This window comes from Cetorhinus maximus, chromosome 10 (genome assembly GCF_964194155.1).
Source record: "Cetorhinus maximus chromosome 10, sCetMax3.hap1.1, whole genome shotgun sequence".
Classification (NCBI taxonomy): domain Eukaryota; kingdom Metazoa; phylum Chordata; class Chondrichthyes; order Lamniformes; family Cetorhinidae; genus Cetorhinus; species Cetorhinus maximus.
The window spans coordinates 104,064,953-104,088,021 of record NC_135888.1 but is presented as its reverse complement, the minus strand read 5'-3'; the positions used below and the strand labels follow the sequence as shown (position 1 = coordinate 104,088,021).

Genomic DNA, 23,069 nt, shown 5'->3' with positions numbered 1-23,069 from the left:
TTACTAAATAATATCCTAAATTACTCTTGTTGGCAGGTGAAAGAAGATTGCTCAGAAAATAATGAAGCTCAGAGAGCCATGAGACATCTGAGTGGAAGTCCCTGGTGGCTGACAAGGCTGGTTTATTGAAGGGGGAGGTGAAAGAGTTAAAAACCAGATACAATGGACAAAGAGGTAGCTTTTGATAAACCACAAGTCATAGTCTGGAACAGATAAGAGTCAAGGTCTGCGTGTATACATTGAATAGAAGTGGATAATAAAATCATGTACTAGTGTCTTGAAGATAATAGGATAGAACCAATTAACTAATTGTGTGTGTAAATGATTGGGTCTTGTAATGAGGTTAAAACAAGTAGACATTGATCACTGGTGCATGCAAATAGGGTAAGATAAGGGAAAAGTATAACTGCAAGAAAATGTAACCACTCGGAAAGCTTGTACCCATCTTGTATGGATACAGGCTCCCCGGCATGCTTGGATAAGACCGATGAAAGAAGCTTGAGTCTCGTGTGGTCGCTGCAGGATCAGAGGGTGCTTGAACTCCTTTTGAGTGGCGTAGTCAGCAGGATTTGTCCGGACCTCTGTGAAGGTGGAACAATGACTTGGTGAGTATATTTCATTTGAAAAATACTATCTGGTTGTTCACGTCAGACTAGAACAGAGGTCTAATAGGGCGGATCCGAACTTTAGACCAGAGGCTCAAGTGGGTGGGGACGATTGGGTCCCGGGTGCACGAGTAAAGTGGGACAATTGAGTTCTGGGGGACGACTGGGGGATCCCTGTTAGGCGCACGATTATGGCTGAGAAAACTGAACTCGAGTTTGTTGTGGAAAGGGAAGGTGAGGGAACCATATCCCTTCACCTCGCACGGATGCACAAAAAGCTGATCAAAATGAAAAAAAAAACAAGGTTGGCAGCTGAGCGATTCACCACAATACTCTAGGGAGTGGTGGATAGCTCAGACAAGTGATAAAACCAACAAAGCTACAGCACTTATTTTGAGTCTTTATCTGCAACAAACCAAACTAATACAGAAATATTTCGGTCAAGTTGCGCCGGTTGCAGTGGCAGATCAATTTGTCCTAGGGGCCAACAACAGAGAATGGGAATATGTGGGAGGATGATTGGGATCCGAAAGATCCCCTACTGAAATTTTTGTAACTTAAAAAATATGAATTGATCTAAGTTACAAGAGCTGTTTGTGCTGAAGAGAGAGAGAGAAACTCCCTAAGGGAGTTAATGAGCAGTGACAGGCAGGAACAGAGGAAATATGAGCTTCAGTCAGTTTGATTGTCCCTATAGGTGGAGCCTTCAAGATCCCTTTATTCCCTGCACTGCTACTTGAAGTTTTGTTTAAAGTATAAGAGTGTTAAGTTCAATGTTATAGGAATATAAGTACATACCTTTATATATGTGTTTGTTTGTATGCAAGGAATGTATGTGAGCTTTAATGTGTTTTCTTCCCTAAATTGTAATTTTTGTGTGTAGTTCAGCACTTTAGAGTCGAAAGCCCCATGTTAGATTAAAGGAAAAGTATATTCAAACATTCCAAAGTTTTGAGTATATGGTTTGAGTTGAGATTTCTGGCAAAAATCACAATTTGAAGGTATTGTAAAGATAAAACAGGGTTTGCCTTTGTTTGAGGTGAACCAACTTTTGTACCACCCCCTTGCAGACTAGCAGAGGGTAGCCCTTATCACCAGCTTCCAAGCTGATTGGGATTGATACATACAAGTTACATTAACTCATACGAGTTGGTATTCTAAAATTCTGAGGGGAAAAAAAATTACCTGAAATTCAAAAGGATTCTAGGAAAACCAAAAGACATAAACACATGGCCTAGGTGGTTCCAATGGATAAAAAAGGGTTTCTTTTGAAGAGATGAATTAAATATGAAAGGAAATCTGGATTCCAACAGCACTGTTATTTGAAATTGGGACAACCTTGAGATGTAAAATGCAGTGTAATTTAGAAGGTTACTTTTGAATAACTAGGATGCTATCCAAGATAAAGAATGTGTTGATAAACATATGGGACTTTTAATCTGGATACAAATCAATACACATGAGAAAGAGACAGTTTTAATTTTGATAGTGTAAATTACAGTTCTTACAAAGTTTTTAAAAATTTGCAGTTTGGTCTCCGATCAAGTTCTCAAAAGGGAATTTTTATTTTAAAAGGTTTGGCAACAATTGACACTAATTCAAATGCTGCAAGCTTTTGTAATTGTAAGTCTGTTCCCAAAATATGAAGTTAAGCTCAAGACCTTGACAAAGTTTGGCAGAAAACCAATTTTTGGCTGAGTTAATGGCCAGGATTTTCCCCTCGGCGATTTGGGGGCGGGGCCCGGTCGCCGAGGGGAAAATGACGTGGGATGACATCGGGAGGAACCCCCGACGTCATCCCGGTCCCTTTAAATCTTCAGGAAGGCAGGCGGACAGCCCAAAGCAAACAGGGTTTGGCCCCATGGACCATATGAGGCAATTATGACAGGTGTAGATATGAAAATGGGAAGTAAATGGAGGCATTACACACAGTTAAAAATATATGGCAAATCACCAAGCGGTAACCCGGATAACGGGAGCCGATGTTAATGTCTCCACAGGTATGTGATCCTGGTTATGGGTATGTCAGCGCTGGCATGGGAAGCACCAACAGTCAAAGTCGACCACCACACCTGTCTCCAGCTTGGATAATACGTGTTGCTTCCTTGAGGAGGAATTGGGGATGGCTAAGGAAAGATAACACATGGATTACGGATCAAGTCACTACATGACCACATCAAGCGAGCAATTGGAAACTGGACCCACGTATGACAACACAAAAGGTTGTAAGAGTAATTTATGTTTATCAGCACCAGGGCAGCCAGTTCGGCAAACACCACTGGAATATACCAAAGGAAACTTCACGGGGTGGTGGTACCTACCCAAGGGCAAAGACAATGATAAGATGGCAAATGCACACTTGAGGAAACACCCCAGCGGGATTCACTTGCCCAGAAATATCTCGCTAAGCATAAGCACAAACACGAGCGGCGGAATAACAATAACTGGGATTTATGACAATATGACTGGACCGGGTTGGTGGTATGGGGGATGTGGAACGCATGCGCCCCTGACCAGTTTTTCGCCAACAAACATTTGGGTGCATCAAGAGGTTAATATGATTGCTGGATGGACAGACCTACCTCCCTTTGTTTGGGAACCCGGTCTTGAGGGACAATACTGTCAAGAAACATGTAAACATGTAATAGATAGGCATAAAAATACAAAACTGTGGATGCTGGAAATCCAAAACAAAAACAGAATTACCTGGAAAAACTCAGCAGGTCTGGCAGCATCGGCGGAGAAGAAGAAGAAAAGAGTTGAAGTTTTGAGTCCTCATGACCCTCATGGTCATGAGGACTCGAAACATCAACTCTTTTCTTCTTCTTCTCCGCCGATGCTGCCAGACCTGCTGAGTTTTTCCAGGTAATTCTGTTTTTGTAATAGATAGGCATGATTGTTATGATATGCGATGCTTCAAACTGAGTACTTGTGGATATCAAAAACAAACCCACTGCCCTAAGATGACAAACCCCCCCTCAGGACGGAATAGTTAGGATCGGGAAGGCCAAACCTCTGTTGCATGACATCACTATGGTATCCCTGGAGATGACGTACAATCTCACAGTTTTAGTAATGGTCTTACAGGGACCATGTAGAAATCACCGAAATTTGATTAAGTGGGCTAAATATTGGTTAGAATGGATCATTGGGGGTGTCAAGGCTTGAATTACCCTGGGGGCAAGAAGGCAGGGAAGATGGATGAAGAGCCTGTTGGATATAAGAGGTCTCTTTGGAAGTGCGAATTCAGTGGTAAACTCTGCTCAGTTCTTTGAACTAAATAATTATGCATCACAAATAGCTACAAAAGCAGCCAAAGGACTGCGGTATGACACATATGGGACAGAATATGCTTTAACAGCTATTAATATACAAGGGGAGGGGTTGTTGGAAACCCTGGACATCTCTGCACAAGAGCTCATTGACATTGCCGACTCACAAAGTCAGGGGAGGGCATGCAACATGTTGGCCCGAGATTTAATTGAAGGGATAAAATCAGATATAGAAGACATCAGGTTTGGGACTGTCCCTGGACATGTGTTTGAATCAATATCCCAATTGAATCTAATAAACCTGCACCCGGAATGATGAGAGCTTATAGTCACCCAACTCCAGAGTGGAGGAGGGGATGGTTGATTATATTCCTAATGACAATACTTCAAGAGTATTACCCGAAAACCTCCTTCCACAATAGTTATCAATTCGAATCCCTGGGGGTCGAGAGAGATGGGTGGGGTTACCGAGCAGGATCCCATGGGTACCTCGCCTACGTTAACTCCTCAATTTGGATGAGTACCAAGGACTGTTGTATGGAATCACAAAGTTATATTGTGTGTACTTGCCGTACCCTAGAGCCCCTGACTAACATCAGCAGAATTATCTTCGAGATGTCTCCCATCCAGGAAGCATTCAAGGCAGTCCAAATGTCCCGGACACAATGGTGGTTTTATGACCAGTGAAGGCAAAATGGTTTTTGGAGGACTAAGGTGTTCAGTGAGCTCCAGCTTTTGTATATAAATCACTGACTTCCTTACATTAGGAGATTTCCATCTACCAGGACAAACGACAGGATACATATTTAGTCCCTGGTGGGATGATACAGAATTTACTAACGAGACCCCAGGCAAGATAGCATGATTGGCCATGTTACAGACCACAAAATTAGCACATCAATACATTCGCATATCAAAGGACCAAGTTAGGAGGGGACGCGTCCAGGTGGACCTGGCCACTAAATTCCCAACTAAGTGAGCTGGGTCTGCCTCAGCCTATGCTACCTCAGTGCACTTGATCAATTGGTGGGAGATCCTCCACATGGCAATGACGATCTTCAGCCTAGCAGTATTGGTTTGGACCATTTGCCTGTGTTACTATCAGCAGAGAATCTTAAAGGACTGCAGCATAATATTCCAAAGATATGCTCCAGTGTCCATCGCGTGCATGGGGAAAGGGGTTAAAGGGGCTAGGGGAAAAGTCAGTTTATATGGTTTGGCAGTTTAGGATTCCTCCAGAAGTCTGGATGACTGGCCATCCAAAGGACAAAGAAGGAATTCTCAACGCCGGTAATTGGCCATCTTGGACTTTTGCCAAGGGCCAAAAGAGGGGACTGAAGGGGGAGGTGAAAGAGTTAAAAACCAAATATAACGGACAAAGAGGTAGCTTTTGATAAACCACAAGTCATTGTCTGGACCAGATAAGAGTCAAGGTCTGTGTGTATACTTGAATAGGAGTAGATAATATAATCGTGTACAAGTGTCTCTAAGATAATAGGATAGAGCTAACAAACTAATTGTGTGCTTAAATGATTGGGTCTTGTAACAAGGTTAAAACATGTAGACATTGATCATTGGTGCATGCAAATAGAGTAAGATAAGGGAAAAGTATAACTGCAAGAAAATGTAACCATTCGGGGAGCTTGTACCCATCTTGTAGGGATACGGGCTCCTCTGAATGTTTAAATTAAACTGGTGAAAGAAGCTTGAGCCTCGTGTGATTGCTGTGGGATCAGAGGGTGCTTGAACTCCCTTTCATTTATATTTGCACTGAGGCTGATTTTGAAGTGCCTCGATCATAGTGTTTCATGTTAAAGTGGTGCAAGGTCTTGCTAAAACTATACAAGGCACTAGTTAGACCACACCTAGAATACTGTGAACAGTTATGGTCCCCTTAGCTAAGGAAAGATGGACTGGCATTGGAGGTAGTCCAGAGAAGGTTCACTAGGTTGATCCTGGGTGTGGAGGGATTTTCTTATGACGAGCGGTTGAGTAGGTTGGGCCTGTACTCATTGGAGTTTAGAAGAATCAGAGGTGACCTTATTGAAACATATAAGATTCTTAGGGAGCTTGACAGGGTAGATGCTGAGGGGTTGTTTCCCCTTATGGGAGAGTCTAGGACCAGAGGGCATAATCTCAGAGTGAGGGGTCACCCATTTAAGACAGAGATGAGGAGGAATTTCTTCTCTCAGAGGGAGTTAATCTGTGGAATTCTTTACCTCAGAGGGCTGTAAGAGGCTGGGTTTAAGTATATTCAAGACTGAGATAGACAGATTTTTAATCAGTAAGGGAGTCAAGGGTTATGGGGAAAAGGCAGAAAAGTGGAGTTGAGAATTATCAGATCAGCCATGATCTCATTGAATGACGGAGCAGGCTCGATGGGCTGAATAGCCTACTTCTGTCCTTCGTCTTATGGTCTAATGGCCTTATGTAGCAGAAAGGCTATCTGGGAGATCAGTAGGCAATAGAACCAAATTGTCTACAATAATGCAAAAGCAAAATGCTGTGGATGCTGGAAATCTGAAATAAAAATAGAAAATGCTGGAAATACTCAGCTGGCCTGGCAGTATCTGTGGAGGAGAAACAGAATGAACAGGCAGAATCTTCCCAGCCCTGTGGAAATAGGATCGGGTGCAAACTTACAATATAGTGCAAAACAAAAACAGAATTACCTGGAAAAACTCAGCAGGTCTGGCAGCATCGGCGGAGAAGAAAAGAGTTGACGTTTCGAGTCCTCATGACCCTTCAACAGAACTGAGCAATATCAGGAGAAGGGTGAAATATAAGCTGGTTTAAGGTGGGGGGGTGCAGTGAGGGGAGAGAAGTTGGGAGTGGGGTGGTTGTAGGGACAAGCAAGCAGTGATAGGAGCAGATAATCAAAAGATGTTACAGACAAAGGAACAAAGAGGTGTTAAAGGTGGTGATATTCTCTAAGAGAATGTGCTAATTAAGAATGGATGGCAGAACACTCAAGGTACAGCTCTAGTGGGGGTGGAGTGGAAAGACTGATAGGGCATTACAGGTATAGATTTAAAAATAATGGAAATAGGTGGGAAAAGAAAAATCTATATAAATTATTTGAAAAAACAAAAGGGAGGGGGAAGAAATGGAAAAGGGGTGGGGATGGATGAGGGAGTTCAAGATCTAAAGTTGTTGAATACAATATTCAGTCCGGAAGGCTGTAAAGTGCCTAGTCGGAAGATGAGGTGCTGTTCCTCCAGTTTGCGTTGGGCTTCACTGGAACAATGCAGCAAGCCAAGGACCGACATGTGGGCAAGAGAGCAGGGTGGAGTGTTAAAATGGCAAGCGACAGGGAGGTTTGGGTCTTTCTTGCGGACAGACCGCAGGTGTTCTGCAAAGCGGTCGCCCAGTTTACGTTTGGTCTCTCCAATGTAGAGGAGACTGCATTGGGAGCAACGAATCCAGTAGACTAAGTTAGGGGAAATGCAAGTGAAATACTGCTTCACTTGAAAGGAGTGTTTGGGCCCTTGGACGGTGAGGAGAGAGGAAGTGAAGGGGCAGGTGTTGCATCTTCTGCGTAGGCATGGGGAGGTGCCATAGGTGGGGGTTGAGGAGTAGGGGGTGATGGAGGAGTGCACCAGGGTGCCCCGGAGGGAACGATCCCTACAGAATGCTGCCGGGGGTGGTGAAGGGAAGATGTGTTTGGTGGTGGCATCATGCTGGAGTTGGCGGAAATGGTGGAGGATGATCCTTTGAATGCGGAGGCTGGTGGGGTGATAAGTGAGGACAAGCGGGACCCTATCATGTTTCTGAGAGGGAGGAGAAGGCGTGAGGGCGGATGCGCGGGAGATGGGCCGGACACGGTTGAGGGCCCTGTCAACGACCGTGGGTGGAAAACCTCGGTTAAGGAAGAAGGAGGACATGTCAGAGGAACTGTTTTTGAAGTTAGCATCATCAGAACAGATGCGATGGAGGCGAAGGAACTGAGAGAACGAGATGGAGTCCTTACAGGAAGCAGGGTGTGAGGAGCTGTAGTCAAGGTAGCTGTGGGAGTCGGTAGGCTTGTAATGGATATTGGTGGACAGTCTATCACCAGAAATTGAGACAGAGAGGTCAAGGAAGGGAAGGGAAGTGTTAGAGATGGACCATGTGAAAATGATGGAGGGGTGGAGATTGGAAGCAAAATTAATAAATTTTTCCAGGTCCCGACGAGAGCATGAAGCAGCACTGAAGTAATCATTGATGTACCGGAGAAAGAGTTGTGGGAAGGGGCCGGAGTAGGACTGGAACAAGGAATGTTCCACATACCCCATAAAGAGACAGGCATAGCTGGGGCCCATGCAGGTACCCATAGCCACACCCTTTATTTGGAGGAAGTGAGAGGAGTTAAAGGAGAAATTGTTCAGTGTGAGAACAAGTTCAGCCAGACGGAGGAGACCAGTGGTGGATGGGGATTGTTCGGGCCTCTGTTCAAGGAAGAAGCTAAGGGCCATCAGACCATCCTGTTGGGGGCTGGAGGTGTAGAGGGATTGGACGTCCATGGTGAAGAGGAAGCGGTTGGGGCCAGGGAACTGGAAATTGTTGATATGACGTAAGGTGTCAGAGGAATCACGGATGTAGGTGGGAAGGGACTGGACAAGAAGAGAGAAAATGGAGTCAAGATAACGAGAAATGAGTTCCGTGGGGCAGGAACTCTTGGCTTGCTGCATTGTTCCAGTGAAGCCCAACGCAAACTGAAGGAACAGCACCTCATCTTCCGACTAGGCACTTTACAGCCTTCCGGAATGAATATTGAATTCAACAACTTTAGATCTTGAACTCCCTCCTCCATCCCCACCCACTTTCCATTTCTTCCCCCTCCCTTTTGTTTTTTCCAATAATTTATATAGATTTTTCTTTTCCCACCTATTTCCATTATTTTTAAATCTATACCTGTAATGCCCTATCAGTCTTTCTACTCCACCCCCACTAGAGCTGTACCTTGAGTGTTCTGCCATCCATTCTTAATTAGCACATTCTCTTAGATAATATCACCACCTTTAACATCTCTTTGTTCCTTTGTCTGTAACATCTTTTGATTATCTGCTCCTATCACTGCTTGCTTGTCCCTACAACCACCCCACACCCAACTTCTCTCCCCCCACTGCACCCCCCCACCTTAAACCAGCTTATATTTCACCCTTCTCCTGATATTGCTCAGTTCTGTTGAAGGGTCATGAGGACTCGAAACGTCAACTCTTTTCTTCTCCGCCGATGCTGCCAGACCTGCTGAGTTTTTCCAGGTATTTCTGTTTTTGTTTTGGATTTCCAGCATCCGCAGTAGTTTTTTGTTTTTATTACAATATAGCGCACTGGGTTGGCTATGCATTACCTTCTCTGAGCATTCTTGCCAGAGGAGGATCAATGCAGCAGAAGCAACCCACCCTGCAACAATGGATAACTAAGTAAGGCCATTTATGGGCCAACTGGCAGAAAGTTGATGGAGCCCCAAGATCGTCCCAATGGCAGACGGGTGCCTCACTGAAGCTGGAGCCCAGCAAATAGCTGGAAGCGGCCTCCCAGTTGCAGGCTGGAGGGCCATCAACATCTCCTCTTAATCAGCCCAGCATCGATCTGCTGGGATGTTTCAGCTGCAGCTGCAAGCCATTTTGTGAAGGGATTATTGCTTCACAATTCTGGCCTGATAGCTGTGGCCATGTGTTTTACTTTAAAATTTCCATCCTGCTGTCAGCCAACCAGAACTTTTGGCCATCTGATTGGACCCTCCCTCTTGGAATCGGCCCACCACCCTTAATTCAGCGGTGAACAGGAAGACAGTCTCTTAATTGGCCAGCCAAAAGCAGTGGGGTCAGCTCCCCCATTTTTTCTCCAATGGCAGAAAATTTTTAAAGGCAGTCAGATTCCACCCAATATCTCAGGTTGATGATCTTTCATCAGCTGTGGGAAAAGTTAGAGATGTAACAGGTTTTAAGCATGTGAAAGGGGTGAGGTGGGTCAAAGAACAAAGGGAAGGTTTGGGATAAGGTGATGGCACAAGGCCAATGGGAGTGGTAATGAGACAATGGGTAAAGAAACAAAATATGTGTCTAGAGGTGGCGTGAATGGCAGAATCATGAACAGCTGTTATTAATATAAAAAAAGAGAGAATGACAAGAGAGTGAAACCCAATCCAGTAAAGAAAAGGGAAACAATATGGGGATAGAGATTACCATCTGAAACTCAATGGACTGAATTTTTGGGTCATCCCCCCTCCCCCCCGCCCACCCTGAGTTCAGAAACAGGGGCGATGATGGAGCTCCGAAAATACCAACACCAGCTGGCATGTCAGTTTCAGGATGCGTTCCTGGTGCTGGCAATGCTAATGCGAGTGGAACAGGGTGGGAATAGGTATCCCAACTTCCTCTCTATTAAGGCCAATTAAAGTAGTTGAAAAGCTTGTTAAGAGCTTGTTGGAGTTTAAGGCTGGAATTTTGAAGGGGTGCAAGGTTTACCTGCATTTTCTATGGGAGATTAGCTGAAAGGAGGCGGGTACAGAGTGGAAGCCAGTCTTGACTGCCCCAGGGAATTACCTTGGCCCCATAAGAGGGTTAGCTGGGCAAAGTGGAAGTCAGCATTAGGTGAAGATGTGCTTTTGGCTGGTGGTGCAGGGAAGAGTGGGCACTCAGTGTTCAGCATTGGATAGGGTTGTCACCTCCCTGGCATTGCAGGGGCAGAAGAGCAGGGACAAGGCTGCATATCACAATATGAATCACAATGTTCAGACGGAAGGTTGCAGCTGGTAATGGGACCTCGACTGACAGATTTTGGCTCGGTGGCGATTAAGGATAAGCACCCACCCTAGGAAGGGCAGAACCTCAAGGCGCAGAAGGGCAGTGAAGAGGAAAGGTGGACAGGAAGGCAATGGGAGCTGTACTGACAACACAAAATCTACTGCGGAAAATAGAGCTACCTGAAGATGACCAAGATCCAGTGCTGTGAGATTGCAGCTCTCCAGGCAGATGGTCACAGCCATCAAAGTCACTGTGACCTTGAAGTTTTTTGCATCTGGCTCCTTCCAAGGATCAGCTGCAGGCCTTAGTGGCATATCACAAATGACAGCATGCCACTGCATCTCCAAGTCACTGATGTCTTCTTTGGCAGAGTTATGGTCCTTGGCCAGACCTCCATGTTGTTGATAGGATCTGGTTCGGGACTGATAAAAATTTTGTTCAAAGTAGACAAAGCTTGACATTCAAGACATTTGCTATAGAATAAAGTCACAAGGTTGGACAGGTCTGAATAAACAAAAATAAACTTTACCATACAAGATCAGAAAGATAAAACAATTTACAAAATCTATCTTGTACTCTAACATTCAGGGTAAGTATGTGTGAATTAACAGGAAAATTGTAGTGGGACACACCACATGACAAATGACAGATGTGACCAAAACAGGTTCCATGGATTTCTCAACAACCCACTCAGATGTTAGTCACGCTGTGAGTCAACCAATCTCACTGAAACTCCGTCTCTCTCACGAGGGTTTCCAATCTTCATCTTCGAAGATCTTGCCTTGGAATTCTCTCCAAAAGTCATTCTAACTCGGACACTTCAGTGATGGCCCACCTTGCAGGGTTTCAATCTTGCTTTCTGAGATTCCATTCCCCTTGATTCCCAAGTATACGCAAACACCAATTCGCAAGCGCAATTTCAGCTGTCCAGCCATGCCAAGCAGAACACTACTGCTCCACAGAGGTGCTTTTGCCTCAATAGCCTGTAGCACAAATTCACCAAACTTCGGCTGCCTTCTTGGATCTTCAGGACTTCTTCAGAGCCTGAACTAGTTTTTCATGCCTTTCTTCTATTTTCCTCTATGCACAGGTGCGCACGGCTTGTCCTCGGCTTGAAGAAGGCAAAGATGCTGGCTTGTGCCTGTGCAGAAAGTCCGAGGTCTGTCAGCAATGGAAGTTCCCGACCTTTGAGCTCAACAAGGTAAGTATGGGTGTCATAACAGCCAGGGCTATTTATTTCATAGCAGACCTGGCCTAATAGGGACAGAGGGCATTGGGATTTACCACCATCGCTGGATCCTCGAGGTGCAGGACATCATTGTTTGTACCAATGTGGCCATCTAGACACTCAGCAACCAGCCAGTGAGATCCATCAACAGGAAGAGCTTCCACCCCCTCAATGTCCAATAGTCTGCAACCACAACAAGAGCTTACTCCATGTGTGTGTTCACATTGCTGGCAATTGCTTTTTATGACTTCACAAGCAGGAGCAAGTATTTCTTAACATTTGCAGATTTATGCAATCTCCGTGTCTGTTTGTACCTTTGTAACTGAGGTTTTCCATTTGTTCCTGTTTCTTGCATTCTTGCAAAATTCTACCATCCGGCGATGGCCAGAAATCACACAAAGAGGTTACAGAGGGGCTTGATGCAGTGCCTGAAGTGTGCTGGAAGGGGATTTCCACCTGTTGTTAAACCCCATCGCAGACCCTGTTAGAAATTACTGGGGCAAGTCTTTTGCAATGATGAAAGAGGACAAAGTGGAACAAGAAGATAGTAAGAGGGCAAAAGAAGATTTTAACTGCTGGGCCTCACATAGGCCCTCCTGTCTGTTGCTGACAGGAAGGACTAATTGACTCAGCAGATGTCACGTCACTGGCTTCAGTGTGAAACTGTGGACTAGGGTCACAGCTCTCATCTGCATTTCTTAAACAACTGAATTGTGCATTTTTACATAGGATATAAGGCACAGAAACAGGCCATTCAACCCAACCAGTCCATGCTAGTATTTATAGTACACTTCCGCCTCCTCCCATCTTTTCTCATCTAAATCAACCATAGTAACACTCTATTCCCTTCTCCCTCAAATGTTTGCCTAGTTTCCGCTTAAATGCATCTATACTACCAGCTTCAACCATTCCCTGGGGTTGCAAGTTCCACATTTTTACTTCCTGGGTAAATAAGACTCTTCTGAATTCCCTATTGAATTTCTTGGTGGCTATTTTATATTGATGGCCTCGAGCTATGCTCTTCTCCCACCGGGAAACATTCTCTCTGTATCCACTTTATCTAAACAATTCATCATTTTAAAGGTCAGCCCTCAGGCTTCTTTTTACAAGGGAAAAGAGATCCAGCCTGTCAATCCTTTCCTGTTCTGCATACCCACACATTTCTGGTTTCATCCTTGTAAGCCTTCTTTGCATCCTCTCCAGTGCCTCTAAATACCTTTTCCACTACATGCCTTAGTCTAAGCGTGATCCAGCCAGATTTGATACAGGCTTAGCATATCTTTCTTACTTTTCAATTCAATCTCTCTTGAAATAAAGCCTAGTGTTTGGTTTGTTTTATTATGGCCTTGCTATGACCTGTGGTGCAACTTTTAGTGACTAGTGTATTTGTACTCAGAGATCCCTTTATTCCTCTTCCCTATCTAGACTTGCACCTTTCAAGTAATAAGTGACCTCTATATTCTTCCTATCCAAATGTACTACTTCACATTTATCTGTGTGGAACTACATTTTGCTAATTATTTGTCCATTCCACAAGTTACTTCGATAATTTGTTGCAGAGAGTATTGACTATTCCCCAGATTGGTGTGATACGCAAATTTAGAAATTGTATTTTTGATTCCAAAGTTCAAAGAGTTATTGTAAACCATGAACAGCAGTGGTCCCAGCACAGATCCTTGTGGAACACCACAGCCAGTTCTGGGTTGGGAATCCAGTCACTGGTTCAGTTCCTCATCCTGACCCTGCACATCATGTCCCAGACATGTACACTGGATTTTTAAAGGGCCAGGCCAATTAATCACTGTGAACAGGCACGACCCTGGATGGTGGATGGGCTTCCGACATTGGAGGGCCAATGGGAGGCCCGGCAGCACTCAGTGATCAGCAGCCTTGCAGGCTGAGGTGGGAGCTGCTAATGTTACATGGAAGGAGAGGTGGAGAAGTGAAGGTAAGTTTATTTTTATCTTTAAAAACACAATAGCTGCCTAACCATGATCCTGGAGGGGCAACTCCTCCAGGGGATGCCTGGCGGCTGCAACTGTAGCTTAGCAACTGTCATGGGTCAGATGGGTGGGGGGGGTTCCCTCCTGTGATTTATTGTCCCCTTCCCATCTCCCGCCCTGTCCCACTCTGAGCCCACCATGTTGGCCTAGACATGGTCAAGGCCAACGTGGATTGCCTGCATTTCATTTGACACATTTTTTGGGCTTAAATACCAATAGACTTAATTGGCTACCCACTGCTTTCTGGTGGGCAGCTGATCCATCCTAATACCTTCATCGAAAATGGCTTGAGGTAACGATTGTGGTGGAGAACCAGGATAGAGGCTGGCAGTACCAAATTGTGCTCCTACCATCTCTGATCTCAGCTTCGACCCATTTAAAAATCTCAGCCCACTTCCCATCTTCTGTCAATTTGAGTAACTACTCTTTTCCTCCACTCTCTGCCTTCTGTCTTAAGAGCAATCCATTCTTCCACTTGTCCCCTGACTCTACATTCTCTAACTTTACTCATTAGTATTTTATGGTGGCATGCCTTTTGAAAATCTAGATAAATTGCACCTATTGCTTTTCCATTGTCTACTCTCTCTGTTACCTCCTCAAAAAACTCAGTAATGCTGGTCAAGCAAGTGTTTCTCTTTTGAAATGCACGCTGACTCTTCATTGTCTTATTTTTCATTCCTAGATACTCTTCTATTCTCTCCTTTAGTGAAGATTCCATTATTTTTCCTACCACTGATGTTAAGCTGAGTGGTCTACAATTCTTTGAAATTGTTCTGTCCTTCTTCTTAAATATAATAATTATATTAGCTATTAGACCTTTAGCACTGCACCATTTTTCCAATGAATTATTAAATATGAATAGTAGTTCCTCTGCTATGTCTTCCCTGGATTCTATTAAAATACTTTATTGTACAGAACTCATCTTTAAGTATTTTTCTATATACTGTATTTATTTGCCTAGTTCTGACACTCTGGGCAGGATATTTAGTTCGGCGGCTGCCTGCGATCGGCAGGTCTGCGAGCGGCCGTGGAATGGACCGCTGACCGCGATCAGCCCCAACCGTGATTTCACGCTGGCTGGCCAATTAACGGCCAGCCAATGTTGATGGGGTCGGGGGGGGTGCAGGAAGAGGGCAAGTGCTGAAGTCAGCACAGGCGCGGGGTAATGCACACAGAAAGCTCCTTGAAGGCAGAGAGTTGCCTCAGGGAGCTGAAGAATTCAAAAGCAACAAATGAAGATTTTAGAATGCCGAATAAAATGTCCACGCATCAGGATCAGTCACCTGAGCATGTGGATGATGAAGATTCTGTCCAAATTTTTTTTTAAATTAACATCAGAAACCTCACCCTGCCCTTAGATGAATTTTCCTTAAAAAGGCAAAGGCGAAGGAGATCAAAGGTTACGGGGAGAAGGCGGGAGAATGGGGTTGAGAAACTTATCAGCCATGATTGAATGGCGGAGCAGACTCGATGGGCCGAATGGCCTAATTTCTGCTCCTATGTCTTATGGTCTTATGGTCTTATGGCCACCTGGCCGGTTCATCCACCCGCCAAACATAACGTTGGGCAACAACGAAAAATCTCCGGTAATTACATTAATGGTCTAAATAGGCCTCTTGATTGTTAACGCAGGCGCTTCCAACTCTTACGCACGCCCGTCGACCGAAATGCGATGGCATTGGGCTGCTCGCCCGGTATCATCACACGCTATTTCATGCTTGAGCGGGTGATGATACGATTGGGCGCTTGCCTGCCCACTCACTCAGCAAAGAATTCTGCCCTATTGCTTCACACAGTTCATCTCATTAAAATTATCTGACACACATTCTCATCCTATCAAACACTTATTCTACGATACTTAAAGAGTTACTCTTTACAGCAGCTCTGAGTGTTGTTTTATTTCAATCCCTGTCAATGATTCTTCATGCTCCATTGCATATGCATACTTTTTCCTTCACATTATATGCTAAATATCCCATCATGCTTTATGTTTATCCATTTAGCCTGTCATGCCTCACTATATACTGGGGAAGATAGTGGCATAGTAGTAATGTCACTGGACTAGTAATCTAAAGACCCAGGCTAATGGTATAGGGGCATGGGTTCAAATCCCAAATGGCAGCTGGAATTTGAATTCAATTGATAAAATCTGGAATTGAAAGCTAGCTTCAGTAATGGTGACCATGAAACTATCATTGATTGCTGTAATGCCCTCCCTGCCATCTTTACCTGGTCTAGCCTACACGTGGCTCCAGACCTACAGCAATGTGGCTGACTCTTAACTGCCCTCTTCTAGTAAGCAATTAGGGATGTGCAACAAATACCAGCCTTGCCAGTGGCACTCATGTCCCATGAAAGGATTTAATAAAATACTTCAAGAGCCACAGGCACAATTGAATCCATTGGAACTGAGTTCATCCATAGGACAGCTAAATCAAACATTCAAAGAGGCTGCATTTGACTTGGGAATCAGTGGTTGGCTACCCTTGCACTAGTCTGTGCTGTCATATCTCAAAAGAGCAAAGCTACAATAAAATTGCCTTTGGATTTGTATTTCTTTACTGTTGTGAAAGCTATTTACAAGTGTGGTATATTCTTAACAGATGGAGAAATTGATATGAGGTTCGGAAAGATAAAATCATAACAGGAATGCATATGCTCTGACTAATATTGCCATATATAGTAGGTTTTGCAGAATTATTCCATATTAAGTTTGATTTCCTTGTTTACTGTTTAAACATCTCCAGAAGCAATCAACTGTTGAGGCTGGTGTGACTGGTTATGTAGCAATTCTGTTTTCCTTTTTGCAATCTTTGCTTCCTTTTTCTGCACTTCTTCAAGTAATTACTCATGCTGGGACTCAATTTCATAATCCTCTAGAACCTTTTTCAAGTGTTCAGTTTTTGTACATATATCTTCATATGACATTCACAGGTGTAAGTATACATGCACACACCCAGCAGGCACTAGTGATTCCAATTAAAAGCTTAAACCCTGAGTTCTCCCATCCCTGCTCAGGAACACTGAGACTAAGGGAAGGTTTCCTCTTGAACAATTGAACATGAGGCCCACCTGAGGGGAGTGCAAAGAGGTTATACAGTCTTTCCACTAAATATCCTCTGCCCAGGCAGTGCTTTGCCCTCATGCTTAAGGAGAAATATTTGCCCCAGAAATATTCACTACTGTCCTGGCTGAGATCAGCCAATCCGTGGAGATTAAAATTAAACAAGGTACCTTCTTGCTCTCTATAGTTTACTGTTGCATCATTTAGTGCATTTATTTATTGAATGCTACTGCTCTAGAATGAACAGCCACATTATGGCATTGACAGGAAAAATGCTTCTAAACATATTTACAGTTTTAGTTTTTCATATATAAAAAACTAAATAAACCTCAGTGACAGTAATTGCAAGGGGTGCACAAATAGTGTTTACTCCTATTACTAGTTTATTTATATTTTTTACAGAGTAGCTGCAGACTTTTCACAAACAGACTGTTGCTACAGCAACGGTCCAACTGAGACTGGAGATTTGCTGTTGTGAATAGTAAGCAAAAAATTTGATAACTTTTCCATTGAAGATTTATTTTGAAATAACAGAGTTTATTTTGGATAGCTCTATTCATTTAAAAAAAACAAGGATATAAGCAGTGCAGCACTTATGCTAGATATTCCCCAGTGAGGAAATAGAAACCTGCTGCAAGGTACATAAAAGCAGCTTCAGTCCTCCAAGGTGGTGCAATCATTTTCTAGCATTGACTGATAGCCTCACTTAACAGATACCAGGCAAAGTTCCTGATAGTGACCTTTCAGCTCTTATACAATAATTCATCCATCAGATGAGACACTAAACTAATAATAGGTCTGCTTGTTTGGATGGTTTGTTGATGCTGAATCTTGGCCAAAATTCTTCCAACTCTTAGCAAAATGGCTACTGCTTTTGTCTATGTAATGGGCAGAATTTTCCGTTTGACATGCGGGGGGCGGGACCCACACGCCGATGCGTAAAATGATGTGCGGTGATGTCGGGCGAGCGTCCCGATGTCACCATGCGCCATCGCGATATTTCGGTGGGTGGGCACGCCCATCATTAATTAATGGGCCACTTAAGGTCCTTGAGGCTCCAATTGATGGGGATTTTGCAATGCCCGTGTGATCTTCGGCTCGTCACACGGGCGCAACGGGCAGGCGGGTAGCAGAAATCTGTATAAACCTCATCCACGAGCTGGAGAAGAGGACTCAGTGGGATCGCAATTCTACAGATCTAAAACTCATTGTACAAAAGTTACTGAAACTTGCCTGTGTGAGCTGGAAAAGTTCAAAACGCATAGCAGCTGCTCATGGACTCATAACCTTCAGGTCAGCACTTTGCAGTGAGGATTTGTTTTGGGGCCTGTGGGTTTCAGGAAGCCTCCCTGAGCCTGGGAATGGGAGGTGATCTCTCCACTGGAGGCACCTCCTTTGAGGAGAAAGGGAGGGCTAGAAGGCGGAGGAGGCCAGGAGTGCACATTCAGCCTCCAGGGGAGCCACTTTTGGGAGGACAGGCGCAGGCACAAGGTGTGCAGAGTGAAAAAGTAGTCCAAGGCGGAAGGGGCTGCAGAAGACGCCACTACCCTGCTGCCAGGGTATACAGGCAGCGAAGCAGCTACCTCAATATGTCTGAGGTGCAGTGCCGAAGGAGGCTCCGTCTCTCAAGGGAGACAGTCAGTACCATCTGTCAGATGATTGGCCCTGAGATCTCAGCTAACTGTGTGGGGTGGACACCCCATGCCAGTGACTTTAAAGGTCACAGCTGCCCTCAACTTCTATGCCTCCGGCTCTTTCCAGGGGTTGTTGGGTGATCTTTGCAGTGTCTCCCAATTGGCTGTCCACACTTATGTCAAGCAGATCACAAATGCTCTGTTCAGGCATGCATTGACTTTCATCCACTACCGCTGGGACCAGGCCAGCCAGACAGAGCGAGCCAGAGGCTTTCGCGGCCATTGCTGGCTTCCCCCGCGTCCAGGGTGCAATAGACTGTACACATGTGGCCATCAAGGTGCCAGCGTGTGAGCCCGGTGCCTTCGTCAACAGGAAGGGCTTCCACTCCATGAACGTGCAGATAGTGTGTGATCACAGGATGCAGATCCTGCAAGTCTGTGCAAGGTATCCAGGCAGCTCCCACTACGCCTACATCCTCAGACACTCCCAGGTGCCGGGGCTCTTCAGTGCTCCAGTACAGCTGGATGGATGGCTGGTGGGTGACAAGGGCTATTTCCCTCAGAAGGTGGCTCATGACACCTCTCTGCCATCCAAGAACAGAAGCTGAGCAGCGGTACAATAGGAGCAAGGGCACCACAAGGGCTGTGGCGGAGAGAGCCATCGGTCTTCTTAAAATGCGCTTCCGATGCCTGGACTGTTTCGGGGGCACACTCCAGTATCCCCACGAGTGTCGCTGATAGTGGTTGCATGCTGAACTCTCCACAATCTTGCGCTGCAAAGGGGGGACGCTGTGGATGAAGAAGATGTAGACAGAGTGGCTGAGGCTGAACACGATGAGTCCAGCAGTGAGTCCGAGGACGAGCACGCACAGGGAAATGATGAGGGGGCAGACACTGACCCGGGCATACTCCAGGGAGGCAGGGACACCTGGGAGGCTCTAATCCAAGGAACCTTCAGCTAACACAGCACATATGGATCTCCAACACAAGCCTGGCCTGCAGCCTCCATATTGAAGACATTAGTGCAAAATCTGTCTGGATAGGAGCATTGACGATGGGCCCAGTCAATTAATGTAAATGACACACCAATCACTCATAACATCACAGGAATCCATCCACCTGCCCAAGAAAAGAGGCATCCCCATCCATGTTAGATGATCTTAATTTACTGCTTTCACAAAAGTCTCTTGACATAAGAGAAATAAAATGGTGTCGCACTACAAACACAATCAGAAGGAACTCATAGGGGGCCAATAAAAAACGACTAGTGATGAACCCGGGGTTTGCGTAAGATGCCTTCATTTTATGTTTGCGGGTGCTACGTTTTTGTGGTGCCCCCTCACTGGCACTGGCCTCTGAGACAGCCTGCTCTCTCTGTTGTCCTGTTGACCTCGATGACCTTGGCGGACTTCCTCTGGCGCATGGAGCCTATGCTGGCCCCGCCTGGGAGGGAGCTGCCAGCTCAGCAGTTGGCATCTCCCCAGTCATCGCAGCCTCATTGGATGCCATGGTCACTGGCAGAGGGGCGGAGGAGCTGCCGGCCTCACCCAAAGCGTCAGCAGAGATGACAGGCAGCTGCTGCGCCAACGTGAGGTCCGTTCGGCCCTCCCTTCTCACTGTAGATGGATGGACACCGAGGTAGGAGACCTGGTGCCCAAACCACCGCCCACACGGGCACTGGCCACCTGAGGTCAATGCCACTGTGAGGGATTGCAGGTCCAAGCGCAACCCCAGGAATCCTTGATCCTATCCGTGGAGCTGCCCCTCCATGATAGTCGCCACTCTCTCCATGGAGGAAGCTTGGCGCTCAGCCATGAAGCTCAATGCATCAGCTATGGTCTTTGTAGACTCCTCCACCACTGACACCAGGCCAAGCACAGCCTCATGTATCTCCACCAGGTAGTTCCGCACACCCATCTCATCTCATCGGTTGGCTGCATCGCGGACGACTCCAGAGGCTCATCATCAGCCACGGACTGATCTTGTGCCTGGGCCCCTGCAGTCCTCCGACTGCTGGTTCTATGGGCACTCCCTGTCTCCACCAGCTCCCCCAGCAACTGTGAAGTGCCCTCACCGCTGTGCCCCGGGACATTAGCCGAAGATCTGGTGCCCACTGGGGTGCCAGTATCTGCACTGGTGCCTGCCTGGCAGAGATGGTGTGATGCTTCTGATGGTGCAACTTCATGCCCCTCAGGTGTCAGAGGGGGCCCCTGCTGCTCCGGGTCCCAGCCCTGTGCCGATGATGCTGAAAGGAAGAGTAAGGACATTCGATCAGTTAGCCTGCGGGCAACGTCAATGTACATGCCTGTCCCCCGGATCATCAAGCGCTCATCATTCCACATGCAATGGGCAAGCCATGTTAGTTATGTTACTCACTCAACAATCAGCACTGCCATGGATATTGGGAAACTACTGGTGAGGTGAGTGCTGGCCATACATACCTGCCCCTGGAACCCCAGCCTCTCCGGCTCCAGTGGACCTGGACACGTGGCGCCTCTCCAGGTCGAAGGCCTACTGCTCGAAACGGCTAAGCAGCAAAATCGGGCCTGGCCCACCGCCAGTTCTCAGCCGCTCGGCGTTGTTGTGAGAATTCTTCTCCTGGAAATGAGAAAAGATCATTGATAAGTGATACTTGTACAGTGAATCTCCTTGCAGCCGGCCTAGCCCAAGCCCAGTTGGCCATGGCAGGGATCAAATGCATCCTTACCCCGCTGCTGCCGAACACTCACACAAATATGCCAGGTGTGTTCTTCCCACCCCCCAACACCTTGGCCACATGCTGCCTTCATCACACTTGGGAACACACAGTTGTACCTGCCATTGCAAGGAGGCACAATGACGTGGAGCGCAGAGGGCAGCAGATCCATCGCCACCTTGACTATCCCCTCCCACTATGTCATCACCCTGACTTCGACCTGTCCTGGAGTTCAAGCACTGCACCTGGGTGCAGATCCTCCAGGTCGCCCCCACCACAGTCATGTGGGTGTCAGTCCACCACATGCTGCGGGTGCAGAACCCATCACATCACCACGCTCTCAGGCTCACCAACGCAAAGGGAATATCTGCTGGGCCGCCCAGCTAAGGACACATGCTGTCACTGACTCATTGCATTCAGGCCAGTCAGACATGGGTTGGGTGCCAGGGGGGAGAAGCTAACATGATGGGTGAAGTGAACATTTGCCAACATGCTACTCACCCTCCCTGTGCACAGCAGGTCGTTGAAACGCTTGCGGCACTGGGCCCATGAGCACCGCACCACGTCGTGGGAGCTCCTGACCTCCGCTATCTCCTCCCACACACGTTTGGTCAAGTGGGGTTGCCTCCTCCTTCTGTCCTGGGGGATGAGCACCTCCCGCCGTGCTGCCACCTTGTCGAGGAGGGCAGCAAGGCAGTCATCCGAAAACTGAGCGCATTTTGACCACCCGCCCTACCCCCCTGCATGACCAGCCTGGATATGCTTTGGCCCCGACTTCTGGCCATGTACAGCAGCTTTGAAGCGGCTGCAGCTGGCCCTTTAAAGAGGCCGCTGGTCGCCATTGGGCCCAGCGACGATTGCCGATCCGCTGCCGTCCGTCCACTCCCGCCGTCCCCGGGAGCCGCAAAACACGCTGGGCGGGCATTAATTGGCCCGCCCGCATAAAATGGCGGCACGGTCCCGATTTCTGCCGGCGATCAGATCCGTGTCCGCCCGCGCCTGCTCCTGCTCCAGCTCCGCACACACCCCCCCACCCCCCCTCCCACACCCCCCACACCCCCCAACAACCCCCTCCCCGCCAGACGGAAAATTCTGCCCAATGACAATATATCAAACATGTAGTCAATTCTAAATGAGGGCTTTAGAAAGTTCACGAGAAACATGAAAAGTGACTAGTAAATGCAAGTTCTTTTCTTCAGTTTGGTTTACCTCTCCTGCATTTCTTACTTTATTCCACCCTCTGCATTTTAATGACATTGTTCCTTATCTACGTGGGGTTTTCCTTTCCTCCTTTTCCTTGGCTGATCGGTTGAGCTGATTACCTGCACCATTACTTATGTCAAAGAAAACAAATTTCCTCTTCTTTCACCCAATGGCAGCTCCAATCACAGAGATGCAGAAACAACACATTTTATACTGTCTCTTTGGCCAAGCTATTATCACCTGGCCTGATTTATGTCCCAAAACCGCCTTAATCTGAGTGTCAGAGCAGCATGACCCATTTCTAAATGTGACATTTCTATTTCATGCACCAGTCACCCTATAAGTTCTCTCAGTGATTTAGTCAAATTAATGCTAATTTCTGTTGAAATTTGAGAAAGTTTCTGGATTTCCACATGCAAAGGACAATCAAGAAGTCTATTATGATGTCAAACTTTACAACAAGTACAAAGTATAAAAGCAACATATCACACCTTATTTAGAATATTATGTTCCATTTTGGACACCCATTTTAGGAAAGATATATTGGTTTTTGAGAAGTGAGCTCGGATTGTTTCTGGAATCCAGGGACTGAGGTATAAGAAAGACCAAGATATGAGGGCTACAATATATAGTT

General features: G+C 46.2%; 1 protein-coding gene across 1 annotated transcript in view; it reads left to right on the top strand.

The window, feature by feature from the left end:
- Positions 1-23,069, top strand: part of tgfbi (transforming growth factor, beta-induced) — a 465,360-nt gene that overhangs the window by 307,576 nt on the left and 134,715 nt on the right. The window lies entirely within an intron of this gene.